This window comes from Falco punctatus (assembly GCF_963210335.1).
Source record: "Falco punctatus genome assembly, chromosome: 1".
NCBI classification, from domain to species: domain Eukaryota; kingdom Metazoa; phylum Chordata; class Aves; order Falconiformes; family Falconidae; genus Falco; species Falco punctatus.
This window is the reverse complement of record NC_137580.1, coordinates 4,972,354-4,999,819: the sequence shown is the minus strand read 5'-3', so window position 1 is coordinate 4,999,819 and position 27,466 is coordinate 4,972,354. Positions and strand designations below refer to the sequence as shown.

Here is a 27,466-nt window from a genome sequence, read left to right as displayed (position 1 = left end):
AGATTGCCAGATCGGGATACATGGGCCTGAGCCTGTCTGGCAGCTGCTCTCAAGGAGTTGCAGATCTGAAGCAGTGGGTCGAGGAAGAGGAAGTGCTGCCGGTGAGAAGCTGCAGTTTGGTGGAACACTGGCAAATAGCTCAGGGCTGTGGCTTTGGGTTCTAGGCAAGGAGAAGGTGATGCAGGATAAAAACAGAGAAGGTGAAAGTTTTGGATTTATATACTGCAGAGGAAGGAAAGAGGAGGCTTGGAGACTGAGTGACAGCTCATCTTCAAAGTAGCCAACAGTGATGTTTGATAAATACTCGTACACTTCAGGCTGAGAGGAGACGACTGGTGCCAAAGCAGGAGGGAGAACTTTTTGTCATGGATATTTGTCTATTTGCTGCTTCTATAAATTGCAATACATGAGGAACCTGTTATTAAGCAGTTAATAACATTTTCACTTTAGAATTCTAATTGCCCTACTCTTGTAGCAAAGATGGGAAAACATTTTCATTATGTAGCTATCAGTCTTATATTTGTACTTTTAGGCACGAGTGTCAAATATACAATAAGCCTTCATAATGCATGCTGTCAGGGTTGTTTTTCCCCTAAATTATGGAAATTTTGTGAATTTTGTAAATTTTGAAATTTGTGAAATTCCAAATTCCTTGTGATAATTCTTAAAATTCCAGCACTGATAGCATTTCAGGCCTCTGTGAAATCTGATAGAGCCTTACTGCTGAGACTGATGTTTGGTGTCCACAGGAACTGAGGCTTGTAAGGATCTCCAGTTCAGAATGGAGACAAAACTTGATTTTTGGTGGGTACTGGGAATTGGGTGTTCTTCAGAATTTAAATCGATCTGAATTTCTGCTTAGGTTGTGAGTTAATGTAGCTTAATAGAACTGTCAGCACATGATAAAATCAGGACTGGAAAACTTCCAAGTACAGATTGACCAGATAAACTATTAATTGTCTTGGCATTTGTGCATTTCAAGTAGGAGTTTTTCCTCTTTTTTTGTTGTTGTTGTTTGTTTGTTTTGGGTTTGGTTTTTTTTATGTTTGTTCTGGGGTTTTTTTTTGTTATGTTTTGCTTTAGGTTGCAGTTGATGTTTTGCTTATTTTTCAAGAATTAGGAGGATAACTTTTATAGACACTTACTGACCTATGTGTTAGTTTTGTTTTGAAGGTTTGCTGTTTTCTGTTAAAACCGCATATTTTAGCACTGATTTTGGGGAGAACCCTGTATATTATGTTTTAATGAGCTCAAGTTCACCTTTTTATCCGAAATAGTGTCCTAGAGTTCTGAAAACAACATTCATCCATACTATAGTTCACATGATGTAAAGTCTGTTCAGTATTTCATAAAATTTGCAATGTCTTCTTGGGCTAAGTGACAACAAAGTATGTAGGTGTTTCTCCAATACATGGTATGTGAATGGATCCAACTGGTAACCGAGCACATAGAAACGGAAAATAATGGGTCTCTGTTTCAGGCTCTTCTTCACTTCACTTAAAATGAAGCTTAAATTAATACAAAACTGTATGTACAAAAGCTGTTTAATATAATTTTAGCAAAATTTCATATTTGAGAAACTAAATTTTTAATTTTTCATATTTTTAAACTAAATTTTATCAAGAAGTAGAATACTGAATATGGGATGGGAAACAGAGTGGAAATTGCTCCAGGAATTCAGTAGCATCTTTAAAACTGCAGTAAAACATGAGGGATCTAGTCTTACTAGGTTAAGACACTTTCATCTCTAATTACAGAAGAGCTTCAGGGTTTCTTTTAAAAACTTTTAAATATTTGCTTTAAAGAAAATCAAGGTTACTTTTCTCGTCTTTTTCTATCTCATTTTATGGCTGTACTACTTGTGATGACTAACATGTCTCAAAGGGCAACTGTGGAAAAAGTATATACATCCTGGGATAAAAATTTCCCAAATACAGCTTAGAAAATGTTTCTGAAGTGCTTTTGTGATTGTTTTATTTAAATGAATGCCGCGTCTTAAATACTTACTCATTACTCTGTACAATCTAGATAGAATTCTCTGTCAGCATGTTTGCCAAGTATCTGATTGTATCCATGGTACAGAAAATTGATCAGAGTTATTATTACTGAGAATCTGAAAATACTAAGCCAGTAGCTGGAGTTCTGCTCAGTGTTCAGTATCTGGAGGAGCTACAAACAAGTTTGACCCTGGATAAAATTAACTATTTTATGTTTGAATTCCAGTTCACTCTTCTGCAGGTTGTGTCTCGGGTAGCTAGTGATAGTGATGTCTTGGGAATTGGATGTCAGGGGTTTCTTCCAGTCACCTGGTGCCTTGGCAAAATTATGTTAACTAGTCTATACTTCAGCATACTCATCTAAAAATATCCATTCTCTTCACGTACAGCTTTGCATTTAAGCAGGTTGACCAACCAATATAAAAAAACAAACAATACCCCCGCCCCCCAAAAAAAACCTCCACAAAAACAACAACAAAGACAAACCCACCGTGCTTTGGTCTTTTTAAGTTGTAGACCTTATAGTGACTTTTATTGATACATGATGCTTTCATTATGATGAGAGCAGTCCAATTTACTTTCATAATAGAGCATTTTTCATTTAAATATACCATCAAGTGATTACAGAGATGGAACAAGGATCAGAGAGATTTGTAATTGTTAATGATATTCAGGGTGGCTGAACCATAGGTCTTCTATTTGAATAGTCAAATCTAGGAACAATTACAATGCAATGCAGGAAATAAAATGCTGATTTTTATATAGTTATTGCTTCTTAACTAGAATCTGGTCTCTTGACATTCCTGTCTGTGGATGCCAGTATCTTTTAGTATCGGTTCATGTTTTTTAAACTGTTTTAGAATGCACATTTACTTTTCATAAAAATGGATTTTAGTGAAACGTATGCAAATAACAGTTCTTCAGTTGATTGAAGAAGTTATAAGAATAAAATGTTGCTTTAATGGGGGTAATAAGTTCTACATTCTGCAGAGCTGGTTTGAGACAGCTGGATCCTAGTTTGTGAAGGAATATAGCAGGAAGGGCTAAATTACAATGGTGAATGATACGTTGGTACAGTATCTATCTATAGATGAGGCTGAGAATAATGCTTGTTATTTCTGTCTCAAAACTGAAGATTGCTAGCCGTGTTCTGGTGAAGGATTGGTAAGTACTAGTTTTCTTTCAGCTCTGACCGTTTTTGATGTGAACAACTGTCCTCCGGGTGCTACAGTGAGATCGGGAAGCTTATTTGAATTCATATGCAAGTAGGATTTGAGCAAAGATGCCAAATGACGTGTTCTATTTTCAGATCTGTTCTAACACAGCAGGCAAGTGGTTATCTTTAAGCACTTAAATACTCATTGTAGGGTCAGTATGACTCTGTGCCTTGCACTTGAATTTTTTTATATGAGGGAAGCAGGCTAGCAGCCACAGTCTCAGATGCGTGATTCTGGGCCATTCCCGGACAGGCAGACATGCCAGTGTAACTGAGCCTTGGGGGCCTATCAGAGGTTATTTGGTCTTTGGCAGCTGCACTGTGGGTCCAGTTCCCATCCTTGATGTCATGATTTCAGTGGGTTTTGCCAGGAGGAATTTTATGGCTGTGCAGAGCATGCAGCAGAAACTGTTTCTAGGACTTAGGTAGAGCTTTTAGGTAATCTCAGACGGGTTAGGTGCTCACAATTTGTGCTTTGTTTGCTGAATTGGAATCATAATCTGCACTTGGATTAAGCGTCTTCTAACTTCTACCTAATCACTTACATCACTGCAGAAAAGGTGTGCATATGCATGTGTATCATGAAGTTCTATGTGCGTACTGCAAGCAAGAGCTCCATTACTCTTAACTGGATGGAAGTGTGCCTGCATTACAAACAGAGTTCTAGACTGAATTACAAATATTGTAGCCTTCAAAAAGTTTTTTTATTAAAAAAAAACCACCAGCAAACAACCGAGCTTCAGGAATGTTTTTGTGAAAATACTGTGCTTCTGCTGTGTGTTGAGATACCTGTAGATGTATAGATATGGACAAACATCTTAACTTGAAACTTTCTGAGCTCAAGCCCGTTGATTAAAAACTCATGATTTCTGCTCTTTCAAAAGCTAAGGTTTTAGCCTCCCCGTAGAGAGTATTATGATAGTAACCATAGCAGGTTAGTGTGATAAAGTGACTGAAAACCTGCTTGCGTCTTTGCTCACTGAAGGTTTGGGGTTTTTTTGGTAGTCGGTGACTGTATCAGTGCATTAAGCAGCAAGAGACTGGGATGTGCAATCTGTTTTCACGTTGCTTATTAACAAAAAAGTTAGTGAATTAATCATGGTGAAATGGTATTCTTGTAATGCAGACCTGTTTTGTTTTAATGCTTACTTTGTGTGTAAATAATTTCTTCAGCAGTTTAATGTTTTCCAGCCAAGAGCTTCAGGATCAGGTTGCCAAATCAGCAGACATCCTTTTTTGATCAAAAACTACAGTGGGACAGTAATCATGGCACAGGAGGTGTGAGTTTCAGTAATGGGAGTTGGGAGTACTTTCACCTGGTGCTAACACAGACTCTTAGCCCCAGCTGCAGTTTGAGAGATGTGGACATCCATCTACCTCTTTTAAGGAAGGCTAAGAGGTCATGACACAAGACTAAATCAGCGTTATTGTTGAAGCACCTATTTAAATGTACCAGATGTTTAATCTCTGACACATTAGAAATCTAAACAGAATTTACCTGCTTGTTTCCTGGTGAGCTCCCCCACCCCCCAGACAACTTCCCTCTTGTGATACAGACTTTCAGAGAAACCAGCGCTTACACAAGGGAAGCAGGGTAAAGCTGCTGAGGGGAGAAATGTGTAAAATCCACTGCAGTGGACCTTAGCACTCTGCCTGGGACTGCACTGAGAAACCACTGCCCTTGAACCCTGAGAGCAGAAACTCCACTTGGAGTAGCAGAGCGCTGTCTGCAAACTGTACTCGGAGGTGGAAGATCTGCTGTAGTCCTAGAAAAGTACACCACCGAACAAGGAAACGCCATGATTTGTTACACATACGAAGCCAATCCTTGTTAATGCTAGGAAGGGATGGAAAAATCCTCACCAAACCAATACTCGGACATTTTATGTATCAAATGCAGCATGCTCCGGTCTATTTAACGTTTCTATATGATTTTCAAAGAACCTTAGGTTGAAGAGTGCTGTGTTTCCTTTCTAGCTCTAATTGCTGACTCCTTAGGCAGCTGAGACATGAGGGACAGTTCTTGAAGAGTGGGAGTATTTATAAGCAGTTTTCAGTTGTTCGCGAATGTCTCCTTTTCTTCCTACTCTGACCTGAACTGAAAAATAGTGTTATTCTAAGAAGGATAAAATCAGCTTGCATGCTGATTGCGATGGATGAAGTCGCATGATAAACAGTCACCTTTAACTCCTTAAGGTCAAGAAATGTGTTTACAGACCCGGGGAGTGACCGTGATAACGTCGGGGTTAGCTTTTTGGCAAAAGCCGGGGCCTTGCGGCTGGCGAAGGAGCTGACCATCGCGCGGTGGCTATCCCCGTTTCCCAAATAACGACGGCGGTTTACCCCCAGCGCTTACGCCGTGCCCCGCGGGCGGGAACGTTTCCACGCCGCAGCGCAGCCGCCGGGCGCTGTGCCGTGCCGCGCGCATCCCGGCGCCGCTCGGGCCCCGCGGTGCCGCAGGAGCCGGCGGCGGGGACGGGCGAGGGGGCGGTGCCCCCCCGCGGCCCGGCGGCGGTTGGCTGTTGCCATGGCTCCGGCAAGCCGGGGCGGCCCAATGAGCGGCCTGTGGCGGCGCTGGCAGCGCCAGCCATTTTGCTTATGGGAAACAATGTGATATATTATGCGCCGTGCTTTACCGGGGAATAAACAAAAATCTCGTCGGAGGCGACGGAAGAAACGGGCGTGTTAGTGAGTAATTGCAGCGGCTTAGCGTGCTCGCAAGCTGCCATTTTGGCAAGCCGGTGGCCGCCGTGCCTGCTTAGCCGATCGGAGGAGGTGGAATGCGGGGTGATAATGCTGCGGATCTGCTGTCAGGCAGCGGCGCGGGGTGTTGTCTGGTAAAGGCAAGGTTCCTCCGCAGTGTTGCCTCGGCCGCTCGCTAGCTGCTCCGGGGGAAAGCCTCTGATCCAGGAGAAGGGTGTTGCCCTTCCTTCTGCTGCCCTTGCGTGCCGCTGGCTCTGGGACTCGGGCGCCACTGACAAAGCAGGTGTGCGGCTCGGCTGGGCTCCCTGCTGCAGGCTGGCCACAAGCCCCTGCTCCGGCGGCCGGGCTGCTTGCGGGCGGGCTGGCTTGGGAGCTTTCGCCTCTGGACTCTCCTACAAAAGGCAGCTGCTGCGCATCTCCGCTTGTGCAAAGAGAGGTACGCCTTTGCCTAGACTATTTCCATTTTGTAAAATAAAACTGAGCAAAACTTCATGCAAGTAATAAGCTTCCTTAGATGCCTTTGCGCTTAAAGGTTGACTTCGGTCAGTGGCTTGTTTAGGGTGGTTGCTGAATTAATTTATCTCATTGCATTTTTGTCAGATATTTCAGTGTGATGTTCTGTATGGTTGCTGATTCAGAAGGACATTTCTGATAGGTGATAAGATTTCACACTTGCATTTTCTACTAAAAGGGAAGGATTTTTTTGTTTTTCACTGCTTTTTACTGTCAGGATAACGCGGGTGAAATAAAACATTATAGAACTTGCGAGCATTTCTTAAAAGCCTTACGTCATTGAGTTCATCATTAGTGCAATTCATGCATTGTGCTCAGCCTCAATGTAACTCGATTTAAATTGTCCAACTGCTGCTGTGCAATATGTAGGTCATAATAAAAAGCAGCTTTTTCACCAGCTTTCAATGGACTGCATGCCTCAGTGCTGTGGCTGATTAGTTTGTGGCACATGTACTGTTAAAAGTAGTGGCATTACATCCAGCTCACACCTCCTTTTTAAAGATATTGCACATACCGTGCTAGACAGAGCACAACGCGCCCATTGTGTCCCTCCGTTTGGCGTTCAATAAAAGGAAGGAAACGAGCACTCCACATGGAGCACGAGCACATTAATAGCACAAGACGGTTAAACTTTTATTGAACAATCTCAGTGATTCTGAGACAGGCTAGAGAAGGTAGAGAAATATAAACATGAAGACAAATGTAAGGAAATAATTGAAATGGGAGAGGTCTTCTGGCTGGGTCTGTATGTTGCTGCTGTAGATTTTTGGTGTGAAATGAATTGTGCTGAATAGTTATTAATCACAGTGCATCTGCTTTGAGATGAAAACTGTAGTTAGACCCTGATCAATAAAACCACGCTCACCCACTACAGATGTTTGTGTTAAAAGTAGCATTTGATGAACTACTTTTATTCTCCCTGTGTAATACAGTTTCCTAATTAGCTAATACTGAAATGTATTAAATTATTCTGACAACTGACCAAATATTCTGATTCACCTTACATCTATAGAAAATGAAATGACATTTTGGTCTTAACTCTTATTTCATATTTATGTGGATTTAAGTCCCACTGAGATGAGCCATTTGTTTGAACAGTTGAGTAGGCGTGAAATCAAGTATTTGAGGCCTGTTATCTTTATAGTTAAATTAGTAACCAGTGCTCTGTAATTAGGAGCCAAATTCCAATGTGTTATTTCTGTACGTATATCCTGCAGAGGTATTTGGACAAACATGTTCAGCAACTATCCCCTAGAAGAGACATTGCGTTTGGAAACAGCAATAGATAAATGGATTGCTAGCATGCATTTTTTCCATTAGAAAAGCTGCATCTTACTTGAATGGTTCCATGATTTTGTTGTTGAGTGAATGCACACCCCAATTTTTTTTCTATACCTCTGGATAGAGGTCACATAGTAAGTTCTTTAGAGAACTGCTTTGATCTCTGTTCTATAAAGTGGAATGTGCATTTACAGTTTGCTACTACATTAATATTTATGATTGAGTCTGTAATTATGAGAAAATGATAAATGAGCAGAGCTGGTATTTCCTTTAAGGTGTTTGTAAGTCATTAAGAAAGAGCGAGGGACCTTGTGTTATAACAATGAGAAATATGGATATAGCCATATACAATAAGGATCTTGCAGTACGAGGTGAACGTAATCTCACTATGAAGAATTTATGGTATAAGAAAACAAGTGAAGACTAGCTATGACTAATCACTAAATGGTGTGCACCTATTAGGTGCTGATAGATGCATCTTATTAGTCTGTGTTTTCTAAAGCAAAATTCTGTACTCTTTGCATTCTGCTTTTCTCCCTTTGTGGTTTGTTGGTGTTTTGTTGGGGTTTTTTTGTTGTTTTTTTTTTCCTCCCCCCTCATATCAATTCCCAGCTTCCCTGTGTTTCCTTACTGGCTCTTTGGCAACATCTGATCCACTCAGAGCTATTTGTAAATCAAATCGGTGACTGTCAGTAATGGCCATGAAGGTGCTGCAATAGTCTGGTATGAAGGAAGAATTTAAATGAGTTAGAGGTAAGAAACAGCGACTAAGAGTGTATGAACTAATTCCAAATGCTGTAAAGTGTAAAGGCACAGAATTGGGTCACTGATGTAGAAATGAAATGGGCATGAAGGGAGAGGGACATTTTTCAGCTCATGATGAACTTAAGTGTACTTATAAGCAGAAGGTTTACAAGAAGACCTTGGCAGTAATATGACACAGGACACATTGGGTATTTTTGTATTGAAATGGATGACATCAAGTTCCAGTTGAAGTCCAGAAGTTTTTTCAGGTTTTAGTGGACCTACAGTTTTCTGACTAAGAGACGATTACACATGATTTTAAAGTCTGTAGGTTATGCAAAGTCAGGCTTTCTCTTGGTCAGCAGGGATGTAATTAACATCAGCTGTCATGCTTTAACATTACAGTCACTTCAAACATATTTTTTTTAGACATATGACCTTCAAAGGTGACTCTGGGCTGATGTGTTGTGCTCATAAACAGGATACCAACAAAGCAAAAGCAGACAGATGGATCCTAAAATGCTGTATCATAGTACCAGGTGCAAATAGTAATAGAAATGAGAGAACAGGATGACCAAAAAAGGTGGAATCGAGCATTGTAACAGGGTTTTTCTATGTTGTTCATTTAAGGTAATCAGCTTTGAGCAAATAGTGATAAGCATCAAACAACCATGCCGTCTGTGGAGCACAATAACCTTTTGAGAGAGCTAGTGTGTGAATATGTTACCGACCCTCAGCCTATGGACTGTTGTCTGTAAACTTGCATACATGACCAGTCCGGGAGTAACAATACAGATGGCATGTGCCCAGGAAACACACTCAGATATCAAATTAAGGTACATTGTTACGCTGTGGAACAACCAAATGTTGCTTCTGTATGGGAAGGATCAGATATTGAATATAATACACCTGTTATGAGGTCGCACCTGGGAGCAGGCATCAGCTTGTGACCCTGGCACAGTTATTTCTGCTCCAGTGAGGCTGTCTGCACAAACATGGAAATAAAAGTTGATATTCCTGCTTGTTTGCAAACTAGAATTTTACAGATGTATACTTTGGTGTTGTGTCCTGCTACTCTGATACTGATCCTTTCCTGTGTCATTATTTCAGTATTGCATTAAGCATGGTACTCATTGCTAGTTTTTATTTTCTTTTTTTACTGTTGGATGTAGTGTATAGACTGTACCACAAATACACCGTCTGTGTTCATTCTTCTTCAAATAGGGTGGTATTTTTTCATGTAAGTGTTTCAATAAGCTGATCGTTCTGAAATTATGAAGCTTTTAAACATTCTAGGGCTAAAACAAAAGCTAAGAAGACTTGCAAAGGCATTGATGTTAATGGAAAGCATCATGTATGGGAGGGAGAAAGGAGAGAAGTAAGTACTTAAAAGCGTAGCATGTATCTTCGAGTAAAGGCATGCTGGATGATCACATTCTAGATCCACTCCTGCTTTCAGGTTTTTTGAAGCATGAAATATATTTTCCTGTTCAGTTGTATTGTTCCATTACAGTGATACATCATAGCTAATGCTGCTGTAAACCAGACAATTCCAAAGATGGAGCCTTTTCTTCTGTTATTTCTAACTTCTTTCCCTATTTCTGTACTGAATAAAGATAGTGTTCTGATTCATCCACCCTTAAAAACCTCACCAACCACCATCAGGGGGTTGAGTAGCGCAGGTGCAGTTCTGTGTTCTTAAGTAACCTGAGTAACAGAGTACACTTTGGGTTGATGCTGAAGATCCCAAGCCTCAAAGGATTGTGGAAAACATTACGATTGGCAGGAAAAGCAACCCTTCTTCCTCTCAACCTTCACGATTAAACTATGCAGTAAACCTTTTTGTTAGCCTTTTCCGAAAATAGCTGTTAAATAATGCTGAGGCATAAAATAATGAAAGCTTTACGTATTTTTGGGGTACTTGCCTTGCGTTTTATGTACCAGTATTAAAGCAGTGTACAGCTGAACAGTTTGGTGGGTAACTAAAACTATCCCTAATTTAGCAGCAGTTGCTGATTAGCTAAGTTTGTCCATAAGTGTAGCTCGGGACCCAAAAGAAAAGGCAGGAATGCATGAGGAAACCCAAGGGGAATGGAATCAGTAGCTGTAATTCTCATAGCTGAAAATCAGATGCGTTGAGGCTTACATAAACAGTAAAATGCATTGATTTTTAAAGGTTGAATTTGTTTATAGGATCAACAGTTATGCAAATAGGAAGTGGGTAGTTGTGGCTGAAGGTCAAAATAGGTACGAGTCTTTGTGGTTTTTCAAACTAATTAAAAACAGTGGGTCCCGTTTCTTACTGTGTTTTGGGGTTTGGTGGGGGCTTTTTGTGGTTTTTTTTTTTTTTTTTTTTTTTTTGAGTGGCATCAAAAGGTGAGGTCCCAGTTCAACTGCAGTAAGACTGAAGGGTAGTTGTAGGGTTGGATGGTGTAGCCCATGATGAGAAGGGTTAGGATCTGTGTCAAGAGCAGGACAGCCATAGAGTGTTCTTTTCAGCACATTGCCATGTTGTCTGAGGACTCATTAGCTGTAGCCTGAATGTAAAGCTTCATCACCACAGTGTACCTTGAGTGTTATCATGTGTAATAAAGCCACATATCTCTGTGGGATAGGCACAAATGTGTGAAGCCACAGAAAAGCACAGCATGCCACCTTGCAAAAAGGCATAGGTACTACTTAAACATCATGTCCATAGTAATTGATGATGCAGAAGGTGCAAATAGTTTTCCTATGTCAAATAGTTATAAATATTTGTATCTTACCCGAGGTAAGAATTTGAGAGATAAATTAGCCAATTATGCAGTTCTGATGGGTGTTCTTGATGAAATAGTGACCTGTCTCTCAATTTAGCAATAAGGAATACCAATACAAGAATAGAAATAGGGATTTCTGAAATCTAAATTGTAGAAGAGAGGTTAGTACTTGTGTTTATCTATATATATAAAAGTCAGAATGAATTATGAGAACAGTGTGGTCAGATTTATATTTTGACTATGATTAATGAGATGAAGTGCAAAAGCAGAGGAGACTATATCACTAAACCTGCAAAAATACAAATTTCAATTCTTAACAGTTAAGATTAAGACTGCCTTTGATTGGAATAAAATACAAATATAAACAAAACGTCTCATGGCTGTTTACAGCTAATCTCATAAAGTGTTTTGAATCTGACTAGAACAAGGATATCCAGTAGAAGCCAAGGCTTTGCCAAAGTTTGGTTTTAGCAAATGACAGGAGGCAGCTGTCTGTGACTCAGTTTTGTCTAGATCAGTTCTGATATCTGAAAAATGCATGAACTAGGAATTACATGTTAATACAGAGTTCTCTGCATATGAACAATATTTTCACTGTTTGAAGTGACCATGAGGGAAAAGTAGTGATTAAAGACAACAGAAAAAGAAAAAAAAAAAAAAAAAAGTGTGGGGTGGACAGTTAAATTGGATGCTTGAATGGAGTCTGGCTTCAATGTTCAGTTTCTCCTAATACTAAAAAATTAGGCATGGTTATAAACCAAAAATATTATTTTTTTAAAAAACATATACACAATCAGAAATCAAAGTATTGTTTGCACCAAGTTTGCAAGAAGGTGAAAATTATTTTTGTAAGGTACTAAATGGCTGTTTCTCACTGAATTTCATGTTCATTTGACAACCTCACATTCTCTATTATGCAGGTATAAGAGCTTTTGTAGTTTCTTGATCTATGGTAAATAATTGGCATGAGGTGATTATTTATTGGTGACAATTACAAAGAATTGTATTTTAGGAAGGTTTTTTTACTAAATCTCAAGCACAGACTGTTTTGCTCTTTGTGAAGCAGCCAGAATGAGCCATCATAAGGGGTGGGTTAATGGATTAGATGGCCCCAGCTTTGGCTTGGTATTTTAGCTGCTGTTTCTAAAAATCATGAGACGTCTATGGAAGTTTTGAATTTCAGAAGGACTTCAGCTTTGGAGGCAATCCTAAACTGTAGTGATTGGTCTGAAAGAAGTATATAATAAATAATTCCCTTTTGAGCATAGGGGTCATGCTACTGACTTCTGCATGGTTTGTGCTTTTCACTTAAAATCTTAAACAGCTGTTGTCTGATTTAGGCATTGACCCTGTATCTTTTCCTACTAATGGTAAGTATTTTAGAGACAAACAAGGAGTAGCAACCCAAAGGGATGCCAGTGGAAAACACTCAGTATGTATCATCTGAGTGATATATTGATCATATACATCACACTGCTCCTTCTAGCCAGTTATGCTTTTTATGCATTTTTAATAAGAAAATTCTAACAAGCTAACAGTTCCCAGCATGATTTTTACTTGGTTTAATTACTAGTGAATTTCTAATGGACAGGGAACTCTAAGCAATGACATTCTCTCAAATAATCAAATTCATGGTAATTGTGCTGTTTTTCTTTTGGAGAAATCTGTATTTGTTAGGAATCTTGAGGAAATAATAATTTCAGTGTGACTGATGCAATCAAATAGTTTACTCTGAATAAGTAAAATATAAAAGAGGCTAATTAAGTAAAGCGCTACTGTCTGAAAGCTAAGTGAGGTGCTGACTGCTTTGACAGTAGAATGAAGACCAAACCAAAGACTTTGTTTTGACATACGTACAGATCATCAGGCAAATTCAAGTCTTTTTAACAGACCTCTTCTATAAGGGTCACTTTACAGATACAGATCGTGTAATCTGAGCCCTGCAGATTATCATTCTACTTTTAAACCACTACAAGAGAGAGGTTTTTAATTCCTTTTTTGCATAGCTGTAGGTTTACATGTTCACATGCTTTTGACAGTGGCATTTGATTCACAGATGACTGATTTATGGTCTTGAGAAAAGGCCAGATTCAGGACATACTTTATTGTCAGGACTGCAAACTCTACAAAAATTGTTTGGAAGTCTGCACCTGTTCTAGTTAACACATACTATAGCAAAGCATTAGGAGGATGCCTTCCAGCTTGAGGCAATAGTTTTCTTATGAGCAAGGCAGAAATAATTGCAGAGATGTTTTGCTAAATTAATCCAGGTGTGAATTTGTTTACTTTTTGTAATATTTAGTGGTGTAATTATATTAAACATAGTTCTCTAAAATCAATCACTGCTTAGCTAAAAACCACAAATGAAAACAAACATGTCAATGTGACTAAGAGCGAGCTACAAAAAATAAAACAGCACATAGTTGTTACACTATTTTTGTGTAGATACTTGCTACTTTCAGTTCTGGCATTCACTCTTCGTATCAATATCTTTGTATCAGTAGCCATCAGAAGAGAAAGGGCAGATGAATTATTTCCTAATGAATGGATAAAGAGACTGTCACCCGAGTTGCTATTTGAAGGGGAGACTCTTGTGTTTAAGTAATTGTTTACTTAATATTGCAATAGGTGGTGAACATAAAATATAAAACAACACTTGAATGCAAAGGTACACTGAAGCGCAGATTCATTAACAGGTGGCTTTGACCACTGCTTGGCCACGATACCAGTGATTTCCTGATTTCCTATAGCAGAAATAAAAATCTGTAAGAACTCTGAGGAAAAAGTGAATAGAAGCTTTGTAGATAAACCTGGGAAGTGTTCTTACAATAAAAGCCTGTTGCCTCTTACGGATGGATGAAACTTATGTGGGAAAATCTGAGCAGTTATTGTCCGAAGTTGAGATGAGAATTTTGAGAGTTGCAAGAGGAGATGGGAAGAGAATTATGAAAGTGTTTGAACGGCAAAAGGAGAAAGATAATTGCTGCAGTGAGAAAACAAGGAGCCAGCTGTATGTGCCCACTGTTGTGAGGCAGAGACAGGTACGATGGCTTCAAAGCAGAAAACTAGACTGATCTCACAGGGTGCATTTTACATAGATCAGAAAGCATTACCTAATACTGCGGGCCCAGATACTGTTTAAATTGTGTGATGACAGAGGCCTAAACAATAGCATTCCTGATGGAGGACCAAAAAAAGAAAAGATAGATCAGACTTCAAAAACACCGTGGAGAAATCACTCCTCTCAAGAAAAGCTATGATGTGCTACTTAGGAGAGTGAAGGGGAAGCAGGTGTGAGGAGAAATGAGCCAGGTCCTTGGGGAATTCACATGCTTGAGTATCCAAGATCTTTTGTGTTTTAAAAAAGAAAAAGTCATAATATTTGTTTTCTAGTCAAATTTCTAACATACACACAGTGTGCCAGAGATTCCAACAAATACTTTTAAGTTGTTTTTTAGTCTTCATATTTGCACTTAAAAATTCCAATCTCCATTTACATATTTGAAAACAAATTGATCCCCTCCTGTGGTTTTATTCTTTGTTGTAATTTATTTTTTGGAGACCCAAATGATCAAGTCTTGGGTTGCTCATAAGCACTTTAAATGAAGCATTAGAATTTGTCCATGTTTTCAAATATATAGTTATGTGAATATCCATTATGGAGATGGGATTCTCTGTAGCTGTCCTCCACCAGCAATGGAATAATGCTATTCTGAGGATGGGGGTCAGGCAGTAAGTAGTTTGGGGGCAAGGGTAATACTCTGTAAAAGAAGTTGCTGTGGTGCTTGGTTTAGCTGGCTTTTGTGGAAGAGGGAGCTTGATTCTCTGATTCTGAAGTCAGCACCCCAAACCATCTATGAAACAGCTATTTACACTCTGAGCTATCTGCTACTTTTGCTTTGTCTGTATATTTGCTGACAATTCTCCATTTTAATTTCTGTTCATAGGTTTTGTACTAAATTACTGTAACTGGGGAAAACTTGTGTTAGAATGTTAGTGAGATACCTTGTGTGTTTGCTTTCTGTACACCTGTGTATTAGGACTGCAGATTCTTACGGAAGGTGTCCATTTCTCAGTACACGTACTTGGTTTTCAAATGATCAGCTGAGCTGGAAGTCTGAAGGCAGCATGAGTTCAAACATGGCATAAAAGAATAATTATATTGCAAGCTTTCTTGTGTGTAGTCCTCTCAGAAATCTGTTACTCTACTGTCATCTTCAGTATTGTATGAATTTTAGTTAGATTTCTATGGACTTTATCTTCCAGTATGTTTAGGAACAGCTTCTCTTTATGTTCATTAGAAGTATGTTTTCCTGAACTTATTGTAGATAATGCTGTGAAATGTCCATATTCGATAACGAAAATTCTAAAAAATTTCTAATCATATATGTAAATTAAATCTTCTTAAAAGGAGCCACTCCTTTTGTTATTGGACTTTCTCTAGTGTTGAGATGTAGATAATTTTTACTGAGGACCTTTTTAAAACACTGAAAGGGCTTTTAGCTTTTCAGTGCCCAAAAGCTAGTACTTTTGTTAATTAACGTTTTTACAGGTAAATTTTGGAACTATATTCTGAGGCCCTTAGCACCTTTTGGTGGGTACAGTATATGACTGCAAAATTTGTAAGCTTAGATTGCAAAACTCTGAAATCCAGTTTCCTGTATCTCATAATCCTAAATCAGTATTTTGTGCTGCAAGTCCTGAAATTAAGATTCAAGTTTAGGCTTGTAAGAATCTAGTCTGGGTAAGACTCTCAAAAGCAAGGTTATGACTTCAGGGTGGTAGTTCTTCTGTGACTTACCTCAAACCTGGGTGTATGTGGTTTGTTTGTTTGTTTGTTTTTCCCCAAAGATACATGCTAAACAAAGAATGTAAGATTTATTTGTTTGTTTGAAAAGGGCAGAGATGAGTTTAGCAAAATGGAGATTACAAACGAAATTAGTATAGACTATGGTATTTTCAGAAGCTCTTGTTGGTTTGTATTCTCCCTTTGAAGGCAATGATAAAGTCCTCCCTGAATTCATTAAAAATAGTTACAGGAAATTTAAGTGCTTTCAAAATGCCACTGAAAAGGCCTTAGTAACCAGCTCTTTACTATTCTAGTTTTAGGTTCAGCCCAAAATGCCTCATAAATGCCTCTTGAATACTGGAAAAAACATAAATAAAAGATGAAAAAATGTGTTGCACTTATTTCAAGTGACAAAAATATACATAATGATGATTTTTTTAAAAAATTCATATAGGCATTTATGCCTTATTATCATTAGTAAGATATGTGCTGAAAAGGTTGGCACCATCTTGAATGAATCTGCTAGCCTTATTTACAGTATGTTTATTTCTGGAAAAGGCTTTACATGTGTATACACACATTCTATCGTAATTTTTGGATGTCCTGGTAGATGCGTAAGTAGTTCTGCCTCTTAAAACTTGATGAAGCTCAGAAGGTACTTTGAAATTATGCTATGCATTTCAACCTGGGATCCCTCAAATGCTAATCAGACTTGAAGTCACTGTGGTTTTAGTGTTTTATCATACTTCATTTTCTGTGCTGTGTCAGACACACCTGGAAGTTTGAAATGTCACTATATCACTTGAGGTAAGGGGTCACCATAGTTTCATGAAAACAAATCAGGAAATAGAGATACTGTGTTGTCATTGCAAAGGCAGCATTGTTTCAATATTCTATCATAAAAAATTTGATTGACTTCTTTAGGTATGGATCACATAACAGTTGTTAGCGTAGAGTATTGTTTATATTCCAATGCTATTTTTATTTTTAAAACTACTATAAAAATGATTTGAAGTACACAGCTTAGTAACACTTCAGAATTTGATCTCAGATCACATGTTTCTAGTTCATGCCACCAGCCTATCATAAGCTGATTTTGTTATAAATAACCAAAGGCTTCTACAGGCACTGTGTAAAACTATTAGTGACTTCCCCCACTCTGTTGTTGTACTCCGATTTCAAACTCTAGTCTTCAGATAACTGTCAATGGTATGTCGTTTCATCCTGCTGATCAGAATGCAAAACCTAGAAAATTAATATGAAATGCTTTTCTAATGTTTTCCTTATGAACAATTTATTTAAATGCTGTAGGAATCAAATGTGTGTGATGTACAGCTCTGTAATTTGCAAACGTTATCTTTACATTCTCTTTCAGGAGGTAAGATAGAAAACTGGGATGATTAACTACCCTGTATAAATTTAGTGCAGAAAATTTACCTTTTACCTTCTCAGTTTTGGCTTTCCATATGTGTAAAAGTTTCAAGCTGTTTTAGGAGAGGGTACCAGAAGTCACTGACTTCATCCTTTAGTTTTCTGTGATGCAAACGCTCATTAGTGTGTTGTTGCTTGTAGTGATCTTTCTCTAAGGGCTGGAACAGAGAATTTTTCAGTTTTCAACAGGACCAAGCTGATGGACAAATTGAAAAGCCTTGAGGCAAAAAAGGGTCTTTTGAGCTTTTATTAGTAAGGGGTTGATAACTTTGAAAAATAGAGGATGTTAAAGTTCTGAGGAAGTAAACAGTTTCTAGGAAGGGAAATCTGCCTTTCCATGTGTTTATTTTTCAAAGAGAGGAAATTACCTAATAAGTGTAAAACTTCAGGGATACAAAACAGAATATCTACTCCCAAAAGATACTAACTTTGACTTCCAGTTCTCACGTACCTTAGGATCTACCTATGTGTTGTTTTCATTTTTGCTCCTCAAGCTGCCTTCTGTATAACTTAAACTGCCATGGTTTTAGGTTTATGGGATGGATACAGGTGCGTCTTCCTTTACCTAATGTGCAAAATAGATATAGTAGTATGGTTGCAATTGTCAGTTTATTGCTGTTTGAGAATATTTTTGAAGACTCTTCTGTCCACCGCCCTAGTTGGCACTGGCCTTTGTTACATGAATTGGGATCTCTTAAAGGCCTGATTTTCGTAAATATACCCTGCATCTCTTGAAAAGTGTGTATACTCCTTTGTCCTGTGTCATACTGGCTACCAAAAATGGAGGTAGCAAGGAAGCATTATTTTAGATTTTTGTCTGTAGGCTGTCTTATGGAAGAATTTTTCTAGGTAGGGAAAAAAGTCTTTGGTAGAAAACATGTTTCATCTTCTCACTGTACTTGCCACTTAAATGAGGGTCTCGGTTCTGTTAGCCAAAAAATTAATTCTGGCCTGCAAGTAAGTCAACATAGAGCAATTAACTGGTGGTACAGCTGTAACACCTTGTGTTGCCTTAAACACATCAAATGTCAGCTTGTCTTTCCCTGGCTAGGAAAAGCATGAATATAGCTTGAACAAGTGTTTCAAACTAGTAGCCTGTTCTGCAATTAATGGTACTACAGAGAACACAAATAGCAAACAAAAACTGTGAAAGAGCTCCAATGTTCACTTAGCTGAAGCAATACTGACTGAAAAAATGACTACATACCAATGTGCGTCTGTTAAAAAGAAGGCAAAAGAAATGAAAGCTCAGCACTGATTTCCTGAGCCATTCCCCTGGTGGGCTAGGGCTAATTAGGGTATGGAATATCTGCCGAGCAACGTTGGCATTGCACTGTAACTTCACCTTTGGAAGCTGAAGAGCTTCCTAGAAGCCAAATCCTCCTTTCTGTCCAAGCTACTAGTGAAAGAACTGTGAAATCCCCAAAAATGGCGATCTTTGGGAATAAAGAGATTTAAACAGGAAAGGGTCAATTTTCTGCTTTAGGGACTTCTTGTTAATCATGTTACATAATACTACAGAAGATGACATTGCCCAGGTAATTTGCCATCACCAAAACCCAAAAGAGTTCAGCAGCTTCCTGCTGCTGCATCATGCCCTTTCTTTAACATCCGTTCTCAAAGTTACATTGGTCTGTATTTGGATTGTCTGGAAAGCATCAGTTTCAATAATGCTGCAGATGGACTGTAAAGACTTTTTGAAATCCAAAAAATTAGTTGCAGTCTCTCCAGGACATGAAACATTCTTGTATAATTTTGAACCAAATGTATGCAGTTATCAAGATACTATAGCTTTGGCCTGTCAAGACCATATGAGCATGCTGCTATCTAATAACATCCAATTGTATACATCCAGTGGTGACAGTCCTCTGACCATTGCAGGTGCACTTACATGTTGAGTCCTTACCTTTATCTACTGATGTGTGAGTGGGAAAGACAGCATGAGGCAGCTACTGTCTGTGTCTGTCAGGGAATCGCCAACAATTTGCTGCATGTTAAACCTTATTTTTGGGGACATGATCTATTTCATAAAGCCTGGAGAGCCTTGATGTTCCAGTGAAGATGTACATTGATATTGATGCTCTGAGTTTTCCATTCTGACTTTTGAATCCCTAAAGCTTTTGAACTTCTCTGCAGAAATTGTAGTTTGTCCTGTGCAAAATTAATCTGTTGTCTTTATTGTGTAGGCCTAACTTCATAAATTGTCGGTGTCTGCCAGTAGCACGAAGCCACAAGCTTGACAGCCCAGTTCTAGCTGATCAGAAGTGGAAAGGTGAGAAACACCTTTACTGTGCCCACTGAGCTGTAAATCTACTAGATGCACAGCAGCAGTGATTCACCTCTACTCTTGAATGAGGTGATTTCTAAATCTAAGAGATTTTGAGCTGAAGTCCCAATCTAACGTAGCATTTCCTTAGTGTTATCTATTGGCTAAGCTTCACTGCTATCTGTGGCTACCCTGCATGCCCTCAAACTCGTCGTGCTGGCTGTGTGCGATGCAATATAAAGGTGTAGGCTGGCAGTTGGGCAGCTCTGGTCCTACTTTGACTTGTGTTTTGAGGTTTGGAATTTGAGCTTGATTATGTATATCTAAATCACTTGAACTACCATGTTTCAGACTTAAATTACAGGAAAGGACACTGTGGTTAGAGCTAGGAAAAAAAATAATGCTGATGACTAGGTACTGGATTGTCTGAAGAAGCTAGGATATCTTTCTTGCTGGATGCCTTCTGAAACAGCTCGATCAAATGTCTGTCAGGAATGATATATTTACTGTAAATTTTTGCTGTTACGAAGCAGATGAACAAGATGACCTGGAGATCCTTTCTCTTTGATATGAGGGATCATAGGAAAACTAACTCAAATTCAGTCTGCTGCTGATTCTGTTATTGCCTGAAGTCAGAATGGTTTGTGACTTCCAGCAAGCTGATACGACTTGGTTTGTAGCCATATCTCTTTTTACACCCTTCATGAATAACCAGCCTGTCACTGCTATCCCATCAGAAATCCCTTCGGAATCACTCTATACAAACAGCTCATGTGAAGACATAAGAATGTGTGTGGTTTGGGAGAAAGAAGTGGTCATAAGGAGACTTGAAGTTGACTTCAAGTTCTGCCAAAATGTAATGCAGATAGAATCATAGAATAACAGAATGGGTTGGGTTGGAAGAGCCCTTTAAAGGTCACCTAGTCCATCCTCCCTGCAGTGAGCAGCGACATCTTTAACTAGATCAGGTTACTCAGAGCCTGGTCCAACCTGACCTTGATTGTATCCAGGGATGGGGGTGTGGGCATCTACAACTTCTCTGGGCAACCTGTTCCAGTGTTTTACCACCCTCACCACAAAAAACTTTCTTCCATCTAGTCTGAATCTGCCCTCTTTCAGTTTAAAACCATTACCCCTTGTCCTATCACTACAGGCTCTGCGGAAAAAATTGTCCCCATCTTTCTTGCAAGAGCCCTTTTAAGTACTGAAAGGCTGCAATAAGGTCTCCCCAGAGCCTTCTCTTGTCCAGACTGAACAACCCCCCAACTGTCTCAGCCTGTCCTCATAGGAGGGGTGTTCCAGCCCTCTGATCATTTCTGTGGCCCTACTCTGCATGTACTCCCAAGAGGTCCTGTGCTGGGGACTCCAGAGCTGGATGCAGTACCTCCAGGTGAAGTCTCACCAGAGTGGAGTAAAAGGGTAGAATTACCTGCCTTGACCTGCTGGCCACGCTTCTTTTGGTGCAGCCCAGGATACAGTTGGCTTTCTGTATTTTCTGTATATTCTGGAACTGCTGTTTGCCCGGTACCCGTGGTGCCCTCAGGTGTGGTGTGCTTGGCCAGCTTTCTGACAGCTCCCTAATATGTGACAGACTGTGCCTCGGGTCAAGCATTCCTTGTGATGTGCCAGATGCCATGCTTTTCCAGTATACAGTAACGTCATTGACAAAGGCGTTCATGATGCCTGTGGCCCTGGTTAAGATACCATCCTCTCGATGGATCTGCCTCAGTACCTTGTACTGATGGATGCAGTAACTCTCCTTTATTATTCTTAAGCTGCTTGTAGCATTCCCTCAGGTTTTGGTAACAGCATTCTTGGATTTCTTGGTGGCAGCAGGAGCTGACTTGGTAGACTCGGGCATTTTGGCAGTACCTTTTCTTACCGATAAGCAATGTGAAGGTGGGCTAAGGTGGGAGTATCGTGGCTGCAAGTGGCTTCAGTCCACTGGTGGCATGTACCTGAGCTCTTGAAATAACTACCTTTGCAACCTGAAGGAGTGTCATGATTGTGTGAAACTGTGAGCTGCAAACTGGGAGTTTGCTGAAGCAATTGTATCTCAGTGAGCTTTGGCTGACTTTTAGGTGTGGTTTTGATGTTACCATTTTGTGTTGCAATTCGAGGTTGGAAACCCAAATACAAATGTTGGGTCTTGCTGAAAACCAGATACTGCCTTTGAGATCAGTCTCTTGAAGAAAAAAAAATATCTGAAAAATAACAGACTCTACCAGTATTAGCTTGTGTTATAAAATGCTGAAGTGTTACATATCTGTAGCTGGAAGTCTTCAAAGCTTTGCACAATTGCTTATGTCTTCAGGTTGTGTTTTCAGTTAAGTGGATTATAGTAGCAAAATGTATAAATTGACTAGAGGAACATGTAAGGAAAGAAGGTTCTCTATGCTGCTTTATCCTGTTGTTTGACTGCTGGGGAGGTCTTGCACTCAGTTGGGGTGACAGATATCATTCCCATCACCCTGGGGTTCACTGCCTGAAAGCTTCAGTTGCAGTAGGTTTGCTGGCCCCTACCCTCAACCTTACAAGTAGCAGAAAATGTTAAAATTACTTGATTGCTAAAGTTAAGGACTGTTTTTCATATAGGTCCTTTTTTTCCCCCCCTTTACTAAATTGGCAGCTTAGCAAATTGGCTGAACACCATTGTTTTAATTATTGAGAATCCTAAATTCCTTTGTGGATTTAATCATGGTAATTGGAATAGAAACTCGGTGTGGAGGCGGTAAAGCTGGCCTAGCTGTAATCTGGTGGTTTAAAACCAGAATGGCATTAGGCTTTCTGTGCTCTGTAACGTAAGTCTTTGTGAGGCGGAAGGAGGGAACTGGGACTTGTGTTTTTTCTGTGAATTTCTTTTGCTTTGCATGGACTGACTAGCTTGAGAGTGGCAGCTGTGCACGGGAGCATGCATGGTCTTAGAGCCTAGAGATGGCAGTTCTCCCTCGAGAAGGGGGCACAGTCTGGTCCCTGGCCCACTGTTGGAAACTGGTAATATTTTAGAGTATATGGTTTGGCTGTTAATACTTCAGAGTAACTGGAGGAAAGGCAGCCCCTCAAATTTTCCTTTCTTCTAAGAAAATTCTCTTTATTAAGCTGAAGAGTGCTAGTCTCTTGCTCTGTGAGCCACATGAAGTCTGTAATTACTCTATGAAAGGTGAGCCAGTATCCTCAAAAGACCAGACAGTCGACTGATGCTTAGTATTCTGTGTCAGCAAAGTGGGAGATGTGACTGTAAATCTGTCAGGAAATGTAAGCCAGGTTTTCAGTAGTTGTTTTTTCGGTTTTTTAATTTTTTGTTTGGGTTTTTCTTGGTGGCAGATGTTTTGATGACCATCAATACAGTGTTTTTCTAAAAAATATAATGTGGTGGGGTAACACCATCATCCATGTTTTTTTTTATGAAGAGTGAAAAAAAACCTGAGAACATCTTACAGACATTTGTGCCTCAGACGCAAAGTTGATAAAACACAAGTTTGTACGTGATGGCTGTCACCAAAGTGTTTTTTCATCAAGGCAAGATGTCACTTGCTTGGTCCAGTAGGAGAGTTTTGGGTAACTGGGAACTTTACTGTTAAAAGACATATAGAGGGTTAGGAATTTGGGTGTATGTGAAATGGGCATTTTAAAGATTGTCACTTTGGATTTGGACTCAAAAATCCTTTTAAGCAGCTAGTTCAACAAACCTAGTAATTTGAGTTGGTAAGTCACAATGAGCATTGCAGGTTTAGAGTCCTGGCTTGTTCACATGTCCGAGGTTTAGGCCTTCAGGGAAAACCTACTCCCTAATGTGCCCCAACACCCTCCCAAAAAACCCTCACAATCTCACACAGTAGCTGAACACATTCTAGCAGAAAATGAGTCTGAAAGACAAATAACCTTGTACAAAGTTCTTCAAACAATGGACTAGTGATGTGTATCAAGACTGAGATAAACAATAAGGTTCTGTTCTCCATTTCCTGACAAGGCCTTTTCATATTTATTTCCTCATACATTTTTAACTGTTTACTCTTGGAACAGAGGAAGTTAGTTTTACTAGCAAAATAGTGCTTTTAGCAGGTATATCATTCTTTTGGTCCAATTTCATAGTGATAGGTGCAGTGACTGTAGTCAATTTTTGCATCATTAGGAGAGGAGTTAGGTGGTTTTCTGTCAGTTCTATGAAATAGGTGTAAGTATTGGAATTTGTTACAGTAGGTGACCAGGAGGCTGTAAATATTTAGATAATATGCTTTCATAGTTGGGGTTTTTTTAAATGCATGTGATTTCACTTCAGGCTTGAGCGTCTCCTTACGTTTTAATGTATTTATTTGGTACTCAGTTAAAGGTATTGTAATTTTTAAAGTATTCCATGTTATAAAATGCTGTTATGAAACATTAACAATTATAAATATTTAAATGACTGACAAAACATTGGTTTTGAATCCTTAGCTATCAAACTAAGTCTGCAGCAATGAAATCCAATCCAGTTTTGCCAAAGGTAATTGGCAGAAATTCTGGTACTGGCTGTCTTTGCAGCTTCTATTTAGAAAACAGGTTAATTTTCCAATATCAATTTGGGTTTAGTATATTAGATCTCAGAGAAGTATAAAGAAGATCACAAATTCATAGGTGCTGATGCTATATTAAAGACTTCTACATCTTCAGAAACATTTAACCATAAAGACAGCCAGTGGCGCTTTGTACCTTTCCTAAAATTTATCAGATATATCAAGATTCCTGAAAAGCAAATTTTAAGTTGTATGGTAAACTCAGCTTACTGTGATGGCAGAGCTGGAGCTGCTTATTTACAAGATGTCTTTCACAAAAATCTGTCTAGGGGTTTCTGTCTTACGTAATTATTTTTTGCTGTCACCAGACAAAATTTTATTATAACGGGGGGGGGGGGGGGGGGGGGGGGGGGGGAGCAGACTTAACAAATCCCAGTGTAAAATACGAGAACTGAATATAGCTAAAGACAAATGGTGTCTTTTAAAGCAAATGCAGATCTGCTGTTCTACAGAACAGCAGCAGAGGCAACTCTTTATCAAACATCTACCAGCTGGTGTTAATGAAGTGAGAGTGTGATTCTTCATACTTGATGTCTTGATCCATATCTTTCAGATCTGTGAGTTTTCAGTGAAAGACTTCTGTAACAAATTCAGAAGGCTTCTTGGATATCCTGCTGGATCAGAGATTGCTTGCTAACTCTTGGCTGGCTCTTGAGTGCTTTCAGAGGAACACAAGCCAAACCCCCCTACGCCCCCAATTCCAAGCTTCTTTTTAGTCTTCCTCCCAGTTGCCAAGTTTTCTAATGAGTTATATAGGGATGAACCACTTTTATACCAAGCCTGGAGAGAAGAGTTTAATAACTTTATTATTACCTAATAGTATTAGTGAGGTGGGCCATCCTCCATTAATTGTTTGAAGGAAATGATGGAAAAAAAATTCCTTAGCCAGGACAGAGCACTCTGCTTTTTAATATGGAGACTTATTTTGGGATATACTGGAGAACATAATTGCTTATGCGTAAACAAATGTGCTAACAGCAATTAAAAAATAGATTCCATTGTATGAATGTCGACAAATTTTACTCTCTTTTGAAAATTTTGTTGATGAAAGTACTCTAACCAAAGCTTCGTTATGGGAATTATGAAGCCACAAATCACTGACAAATCCTGTGTGTGGCACTTCTGTACTATTCATGCAGGTTACAGTTGATTGTCACTGAGGGATGTAGATAGTTTCCAACTTCTTGAAATGTCTTGACCAAAGATTCTATTGCCATGTCTGCTGGGACAGACAGAGATGTAAGAGCAAGACTGTTTTGTAGCCACTCTGGGAGACTTCTGAAGTATTCTAACATAATAACCATGGGTAGTTTATTGAGATAACCTATATTCTTTAGGGTTAGAAAAAATTCCGAGATGTAGCTGCCACAGTAACTTGGCTGCCTATGTACGCTTTCTTGCAATATTGAATCAAATGTTCTGAAAGCTTGAGTCAATTTATTTTTCAATAGATGATCCACCTTTTTTCATGTATAGCTTTAATGAAACTGTAGTAGAAACTGAAATTCAGGATTTGTTGTTTATGTGGATTTTTTAATGTTGAGTTTTTTCAGGAGTTCTTTTTTGTATGATGGTCTAGAAAATTTCCAAAGTACTTTTTGATGCATATTGAGCTAAAGACGACTGCATGTGTCTTTGTAGTCATTGTTGTATATGCTGCTGTTCTACTACGACAGTTGTTAAGCTGCTGACACTACATGAGGCTGAAGCATGCATGATGGCATAGGGCATAGATGTGTTTAGGAGTAACCTGGCTAGAGTGTCAAGTGTGTTTGATGGTAGGGGTGAGAGGGCAAGATCTCTTAATACAGAAGAAAGTTGTCTGCAGTGCTTTCCTGCATAAATTACCTACCTGTTAATCCTCAGTCAAGTCTTGATTGTTGTACTTCATAGAAATTTCTTGTGACTTTTGATCAGTATATAGATCTGCTCTAGTGAGACTTTAAGAAGCTTTTATGGTTAACGAGGCCTAGAAATCCTAAGTAGCAGAAAGGAGCTGACATAATTATTTTATTCTTTTCTAAAGAAGTTTATATAAATGAAACTCTGATTGGTAAGAAAATTATACCAGGTTTCCTATGCTGACACATAATGATTGATCCTAATATATTAAGTGGGAGAAAAAGTATAAACTGACCATCAGTAAATAACTTCCTAGTAGCTTTGTGGTAACTGTAAATATCTTGTGTCAGATATGCATGAAATAGAGCAGAAATGTTCTAAGTGAGGCGTTGAATATTTTTATCGAAGAAATTAACCTCAAACCAGTTCTCAAGAAACAGAGATACAGGTTTAGATACATGTTCTGATCTACTTGTGAGCAATGTCACCCTTTCATTCCTGAGCATGTTCATGCTGAGCCTAGGTGAAGGCCAGTTACAACTCATCTGATGATGCCAAACCTAAAATACTAACTTGTAGCTGAACTCTAGAAATTAAACTGACGTCACCGGAGATTAATCTTTTCTCATCTATTTTCATCCTTTGGCTTTATAGGCATATGATGTGTTTGTCTGAAGATGAGCATCCCTGGCAGTATGTTCATTTAACATGTGTTCATGCATTTTTCGTTTATTTTACATTAGTTAGGATCAACCACAACTAATGGTTTATATGATTGATGTGTAACTACGTATTCCATCCTGTCCGGGAGGAAAATGGCCACACTTCTTCATAGCTTCATTGCTTTTCAGCAGTGGAAGCTACTGAAAGCAGACCTGAGACATTGAAAAAAGGTTCATTCTTATATGTAAGATCCTTCAGGATCATATGTGTCTAAGACTTGCAAGACTAGCTGAAGTTCAGGACAAAGCATGTGGTTGACAGGAATCTACAGAAGGACAGGAGGGAAGCTTTTTTTCCCTGTAATCTGGGACAGAATCATTTCAGAGATGAACATGATCAGTTGTATGGATGAACTCTCTTAAGGGACTTAAGCAATTGCACAGCACATGCATTTTGCTTGCATTCTTTAATGTTAAATGCGTTTAATGCTGTCTGTCATAGTACAGTTAAACATGGTTATTTGGAAAAAATAAAAAAAAAAAAGAAAAAATCTTATGTGTACCCCTTATTTCTTCCTGGGGTAGGTAATATGCAATTCATGTAGATACACTATCATATTACTAGAAGATATTACACTGCTGTTAAAAGATATGAATAGAAACATGTATAGAATAATACGAAGGAAAAATCATCTGGTTTGTACAGTGTTATG

At 39.0% G+C, this 27,466-nt stretch overlaps 1 protein-coding gene across 1 annotated transcript in view; it reads left to right on the top strand.

Moving 5' to 3' along the window:
- Window positions 1–5,631: 5,631 nt before the first annotated feature.
- Window positions 5,632–27,466, top strand: part of LOC308058258 (uncharacterized protein) — a 102,951-nt gene continuing 81,116 nt past the window's right edge. The window contains exon 1 of the mRNA XM_080373798.1: window positions 5,632–6,352. The gene's annotated coding sequence lies outside the window, so the exon portion shown is untranslated. The remainder of the gene's footprint in view (window positions 6,353–27,466) is intronic.